The 7,369-nt window shown below is 50.5% G+C and overlaps 1 non-coding gene across 1 annotated transcript; it reads left to right on the forward strand.

The window, feature by feature from the left end:
* Nucleotides 1-6,728: 6,728 nt before the first annotated feature.
* On the forward strand, nucleotides 6,729-6,846 carry LOC114912459 (U5 spliceosomal RNA). Its single transcript, XR_003798277.1, has one exon. It is a non-coding gene; the product is annotated as a U5 spliceosomal RNA (small nuclear RNA).
* Nucleotides 6,847-7,369: the final 523 nt, after the last annotated feature.

The following is a 7,369-nucleotide window of genomic DNA, read 5'->3' on the forward strand; positions in this document are numbered from 1 at the left end:
AGATGGATACTAGGCAGCGCTGTTCTAAAGCCGCGCTTTCGGAGCTTGACTAGCACGCCGGCTCGCTTTCCACGCTTGCGCGTCTTGGAGCGCTTGGAGCGCTTGAGCAGCGCCGCTGCACCTCCGACTACAATGTCCAGCAAAAGGTCAGAATAGTCGAAAACCGGTAAAATGTTAGGTGGTGTGTACTGCCGAATGTTCAGCAGTTCTTCCCTGGTAAAACTAATTGTCGGAGTATAACTAAAGACAGGGCAAACTAACAAAAACAGTAAAACAATTGTGGAGCTCCACACCGAGGCGGCCGTTCGCGGCGCCATCATGTATATGCAAATTGTTAATGCAGAAGTTAATGCAAACACACCATGCACATATTCATTTACAGATGAATACTTAAAAGTGCAATAAGTGCTATAAATTTTAAAATGTGCAAATTAAACAAAACCCTACACCCAACATACAACGCATAACACACCACAAAACACAACACTTACATTTACCAAAAATAGGGGTTGCGGTATTTTGTAAGTGCAAAAGGACGTCTGTTACTTACCCAAGCATGGAGGATCTAGCACAACCTGTGGGGTTACAGCCAAAAGAGGCCCTTTCACCTTTCTTTGGCTTCTAAGTAATCCCATTGAGTGACATCTTTCTCCATTCAGGTCCATCCCTGTCTGGACCAGCTGGCTTCTTGCATTCCAAAGCTTTTGTTTGGCTATGCTGATCACCAGCCACGTCAGGGCAGCTACTGCCTTCTGAGTGCCAGGGTTCCATCCCCTCAAGACTTTGTCGGACGTATAAAAACTATCTGTGGATCAATCTTTCTGCACGAGCGAGTCATCAAACACCACACCTCCCGCACTTGCGCACAGTTCCAAAAGGCATGTACAAGAGTTTCACTCTCGCCACACTGGAATTGTCGGCAGAGTGGGTGGCTGGTCAATTTGTGCTTGTACAGGACTACTTTGACTGGCAACTTACTTTGTAGACAGCACCAGTTCAAATCTTGCAGATGGTGGTTGAGCTCCTTTGACTGAATCCTGGCCCAAGTACCCTCCCGGAGCCCCGGAAGAACTCAAGTTCCTCTCCTCTCAACCATGGTCTTATACAAGGCCCTGTGCTTAAGGAGGGTCTCTGCCTCAACCCCAGCCACCGTGGTCTTACTTCACTTTACTGAGTGGCTGTAATACGCGGGCTGTGTCTCGGCGTTCGGCCTGCTGTTGGATCAGGACTTCACCAACTGGTGCATCGGAAGGGCCAATCAAAGGCGCACAAAGTACTGGGGGGGATGCTCAATCAGAACTGCCAGTTGGTTGCATAACTGGGCGAGGAAGAGACAATCTAGTTTAAGAGGAATGTAGGGCACATCCATCCATCCCTCCTGCATCGGAAGGTACATGACTTCCCTCCTCACATACTCATACCTGCCCCCCCAGACAAGATTGAAAACATCCTCTGTAAGGCCTTTCCACATCGTGCGGGGCAAGGGGTACACCTGCGCAAGGTAGAGCAATGTAAGGAGGATGTCCGCTTTCAGTGCCAGTGTTCTCCCTGTTAAGAAGAGGAACCTTGTCCTCCACAAATTTATTTTCCATCAGGCTTTGGGAAAGCATTCTTCCAAATTGGCCCTGGTGGCACCTTCCAGAAAAAAGTTGACCCCTAACACCTTGAGAGGACTGTTGCAGAGGATAAACCATTAATGCAGTCCTCTCTGTTTTTTTCAGCTGCCGAAGAACTTGACAAGAGACTGTTCAGCACTGAGCCTGAAGCACACCTGAACGCCTGAACCAGGCCAAGTGCCTGACTGAGCAACCAGTCCAAGCACAGGAACAACATAGTGTTGTCCGTGTACTGGGCCAGCTTCACCGTCTCACTGCCACCCCTCGAGAGGAGCAGGCCATTGATACCTGAGTGGGCACGAATGGGCAGCTGCCAGCGGCTCGATGTAAAAAACTTAAAGAAACAACTCTGCTTCACTCCACTCAGTTGAGGCACCCACCCACCGAGGGAGCTGTTGATGCTAACTCGGATACCTACCTCGGTGTAATGCACGCGCACTCACCTCAAGAAATTATGGCAAAAGCCCAATCTGCTCAGGGTGTTAAATAGGAAGCTGTGATCCACCTAGTCAAACGCCTTCTCCCGGTTCAAACTCACCATCGCAAGGGGGACCTTTCGGTCCTCCGCCCAGGCAATCACATCCCGGACCAGGTGCAAATCCTAGAACACAGAGCGCCCGGGCCCTCCGCACGTCTGCTCACGATGGACCAGGTCAGCCATTACTTTCTTCAGGCACTCAGTCAAGACTTTCGGAATGATCTTTGCGTCAACGCAAAGCATCATAAGGAGTCTCCATTTGGCAAGATCAGCTTAATCACCTTCCTTGTACAACAAGAAGAGCACCTCTGTCCTCATGCTCTTGTTAAGCATGCCCCTCCCCAGCACCTCCTTGACAACACACAAAAGAAGCCGGCCCCAAGACATTCCAAATGTGGAATAAAATTCTACTGGTAAACTGTCGAGGCTGGGAGCCTTGTGCCCATTCATCTTACCAAGCACCTCTGATAGCTTGAGCAAAGTGAGGGCTGTTTAAGCTGCCAAGGGCATCCTCGGGGACCCACAACATCAAATTTTCTAAAAAAAAAAACTCCTTTCTGTTACTGGGTCCGTTTCCCTAACTTCAAAAAGATTTCTATAAAAACAAGATGCAACCTCCAAAATCTGGATAGTGTCGATGAAGGACTCACCCTGCTGGTTCCGCAGAGAGGTAAATTCTCTCTTACTTTTCAAATGATGGCGCCGAAGATGGCTGCCGTGTTGCATGCTCCAGCACAGCAATACAGTTTTTTGTTCGTTTTAACTATTTTAGCTTTTTATTTATTGCTTTTAGTAGTAGAAGTAGGTAGTTTAATAACGTATGACAGAGATACACTTAAGAATTGGCCATTCCGTTGCTCATCGTAATTCGGATTTTAATTTCCTAAACGCCGACGCTCTGTTTACAAACAGAGCAGAGCCCTCTCTCTGGGAGACCCGGCGGCACCGTCGGAAACGTAGCCGGAGAAGGGGGAAGAGAGCCGGCGTCCTCGTACGACTGAGACAGCGGGCCTTCCGTCCTCCATTACCCACCATTCTGCTGGCTAACGTACAGTCTCTGGAGAACAAGCTCGGCGAACTGGGGGTGCGGATCAGTTACCAGCGTGAGACGAGGGACTGCTGTGTGATCTGTCTCACGGAGACCTGGCTGTCTGGAGAGGTTCCGAACTCGGCCATCGAACCCGCGGGTTTCTCGGCGCACCGCGCGGACCGGATGAGAGAGCTCTCGGGGAAGAGCAGAGGGGGAGGTGTGTGTTTCATGGTGAACAACTCGTGGTGTGACCGGAGAAACATACATCTTATCAAGTCCTTCTGCTCCCCTGACCTGGAATACCTCATGCTCCTGTGTCGGCCATATTGGTTACCGAGGGAGTTTACGGCGGTTATCATCACCGCTGTCTACATCCCCCCCCAGGCCGATACGGAGCAGGCGCTTAAGGAGCTGTACGGGAGGATCGGCGAGCAGGAAACCGCGCACCCTGAGGCCGCGATTATTGTTACTGGGGACTTTAATAAGGTTGACCTCAGGACAATAGCGCCCAAACTCCACCAGCATGTAACCTGCAACACACGGGAGGACCGGGTCTTGGACCGCTGCTACACCCCCTTCCCTAACGGCTACAAGTCCCTGCCCCGCCCACCCTTCAGCAAATCGGACCACTGCTCTGTGCTGCTCCTCCCCGCCTACAGGCAGAAGCTGAAGTGAGAAGCGCCCGCCCTCAGGACGATCCGCTGCTGGTCAGACCAATCAGACTCTGTATTACAGGATTGTTTCGATCACGTCGACTGGGAGATGTTCAGGTCCGCTTCTGACGGTGACGTCGACGCCTACGCAGACACCGTGACATGCTTCATCCGGAAGTGCATAGACGACGTGGTCCCGACCAAAACAATTCGGGATTACCCGAACCAGAAACCGTGGTTTAATAGCGAGGTACGAGCTGCTTTAAGAGCGCGAACCTCAGCATTCAGTTCTGGAAGTGTGCAGGAGTACAAACAAGCCAGCTATGCCCTCCGCTCAACCATCAGATCTGCCAAACACAAGTACAGAGTTAAAGTAGAGGGATATTTTACCACCAACAACGCCAGAAGTCTGTGGCAGGGGCTCAACAACATTACGGATTTTAAAAAGGAAAACAACCACCCTCCGGACACCGCTGCCTCTCTACCTGACGAGCTGAACACTTTCTATGCTCGTTTTGAGGCGGGCAACTCCACCAGCAGCACAGAGAGAGCTCCCGCGGCTGCAGAGGTTAGTCCACTTTCTGTCTCTGTAGCGGATGTAGCCCGATCTTTTCGTCGGGTGAACACTCGAAAAGCTGCGGGTCCAGACGGCATCCCGGGCCGAGTCCTCAGAGTATGTGCGGTCCAGTTAGCGGGTGTGTTTACGGACATTTTTAACCTCTCCCTCTCCCACTCAGTCGTCCCACTGTGTTTTAAAACTTCTACCATTGTGCCAGTCCCAAAACAATCAAAAATTACATGTTTAAATGACTGGCGCCCTGTTGCTTTGACCTCCATAGTTAGTAAGTGCCTGGAGAGATTGATCAGAGACTACATCTGCTCTGTGCTGCCTGCCTCATTAGACCCTCTCCAGTTTGCCTACAGGAACAACCGTTCCACTGACGATGCTATTGCCTTCACTCTTCACACTGTTCTTTCCCACTTGGAGAAAAAGAACACTTATGTGAGAATGCTGTTTATAGATTACAGTTCAGCTTTTAACACCATTGTTCCCTCCAAGCTTAGTGTGAAGCTCCGGACTTTGGGTCTGAACAACTCCCTGTGCAGCTGGATATTGGACTTTTTAACTGGCAGGCGTCAGGTGGTAAGGATGGGCCGCAACATCTCCTCTCCGTTGACCCTCAACACCGGTGCCCCGCAGGGCTGCGTTCTGAGCCCTCTCCTGTATTCCCTCTACACTGATGACTGTGTAGCTACGCACAGCACCAATGCCATCGTGAAGTTTGCCGATGACACGACGGTTGTAGGCCTGATCACTGACAACAATGAGGCGGCCTACAGGGAGGAGGTGCATACTCTGACACATTGGTGTCAGGAGAACCACCTCCTACTCAAGACCACCAAGACCAAGGAGATCATCGTGGACTTCAGGAGGCAGGAGAGGGAACACACCCCCATCACCATCAGCGGGTCACCGGTGGAGCGGGTCACCAGCTTTAAGTTTCTCGGCGTCCATATCACCGAGGATCTCACATGGACCACTCACACTAATGCAGTGGTGAAGAAGGCCCATCAGCGCCTCTTCTTCCTCAGACGGCTGAGGAAGCTGAGGATGAACCAGAAGATCCTGAAAACCTTCTACACCTGTGCAGTGGAGAGTATCATTACTGGCTGTATCACCTCCTGGTACGGTAACAGCACTGGACTCAACCGTAGGTCTCTCCAGAGGGTGGTGAGGACAGCCAGACACATTGTGGGGGTTGAGCTTCCCTCCCTCCAGGAGATCTACAATAGGCGGTGTGTGAGGAAGGCACAAAGGATCATTAACGATCCCAGCCACCCTAGTCACGGACTGTTCCACCTACTCCCCTCAGGTAGACGGCACCGGAGCATCCGGGCCCGCACAAGTCGGCTAAGGGACAGTTTCTTTCCTCAGGCCATTAGACTGTTAAATACGCAGGGCAAAGACTAAAATTCAAATCCGCTGCTTTATTTCCCTGTATTCTCTGTTTTGTTTTTTACTTCTCTATTTTTCTTAATTATTTATTTATTTATTTTTAATCTATTTTTATTTATTTTTTATTCTTCTTATGACATACTTTTAATACTGCACTTTCTGGAGCTGCACTCAAGATTTTTCACTTTTCTCTACATGTTATGTTGATGATGATGTGACAATAAAGCTTGTATTGTAAGTCCTTCACCTTGTTTAAAAAGTAGGAGGTACACTTCTCATTCTCCTCTACCTCCTTACCTCTGGCGCCAAACAGAAATGCTTTGGTCTGCTGCTCATGCAGCCACCTCAAAGTAAGCTTTTATCTCCACAGCCCTATCATAATCAAAGGTCTTTCCGTTATTGTGGTAAATTTGAGTGAAATTGAGTGAGAGTGAACGAGTAAGGATGGGGGGTGCGGTGGCGCAGTGGGTTGGACCGCAGTCCTGCTCTCCGGTGGGTTTGGGGTTCAAGTCCCGCTTGGGGTGCCTTGCGGCGGTCTGGCGTCCCGTCCTGGGTGTGTCCCCTTCCTCCTCCGGCCTTCCGCCCTGTGTTACCGGGTAGGCTCCGGTTCCCCGTGACCCCGTAAGGGACAAGCGGTTCTGAAAATGTGTGTGTGTGAACGAGTAAGTCGCCTGCGTGTGTACAAACGCGCGTGCATCAGTCAGTCAGTCGGTGACGTGTGTCGGGGGGTGGGTTCTGTCTGGGGAACGTCCCATTTTTCTTGCTTATTTTCATTTTTCAAAAATGAGTCTGCCCTCCCTCACATTGAAGCAGGCCTTCTCTCTGCATCTCGCCTCTCACGTGACGTGCGCGCACCTCTTTGAACGTCTGTCTGTCACAGGTGAAGGAAAGAAGAGGTCGGGCAGGGCACTTGATGCAACCCTCTGTGCCGCACCTCGAACGGACCTCCCACTTCAAAGCGAGCAGCAGTGGGGCCCCAGGGCAAGACCGGAGACACCTCAGGTTTCCCTTCAAAACGCACAAATCTTTCGCCTTTTGCTAAAGATTTCTGTGGAGAGAAATGCACTTGAGTTCTGACGTTATTTTTGGAGGCCTCATCTCCCAGAGGGGGTTGGTGGGCCACGCCTTGTGTGTATTAATGAGAGACGATGCGCTATGCAGGATTGGACTACATTTCCGGTGTGGTTCTTAGGTCTCTTGGATGGGAGATCGCCTTAGTAGTATAGCATGTGTGTTTGGCTTTCTTCGTTCTCTCTCTCTCTCTCTCTCTCTCTCTCTCTCTCTCTCGCTCTCTCTCTCTCTGTGTCTCTTTTCTTTCGCACGCGAGGAAACACGCAGCCTTCAGTGTTTCATTTCTCTAGCAGGATTTCACTGGATTTTAATTCTTCCCCGGCATTTTTAACACTTTTGTGACTCTCGGAGTTCATTCACAACTATTTTTTCTTCTCTGTAGTTTCTCTGTGTCCTGTTCGGTGCGTGATTTTAAAATGTGACAGTGATCGCAGATGCTGAAAGTCATGACTACTTCTCATTCTCGTGAGTGTTTCACGAGACAGAGGCAAAAGTGCGCTCCGCTTCATGTGGCCAAAACCCAAGTACACGTCGCATGCTCGAGCGTTCTAGGCATGCACCTTT

Source organism: Scleropages formosus, chromosome 16 (genome assembly GCF_900964775.1).
Source record: "Scleropages formosus chromosome 16, fSclFor1.1, whole genome shotgun sequence".
Classification (NCBI taxonomy): domain Eukaryota; kingdom Metazoa; phylum Chordata; class Actinopteri; order Osteoglossiformes; family Osteoglossidae; genus Scleropages; species Scleropages formosus.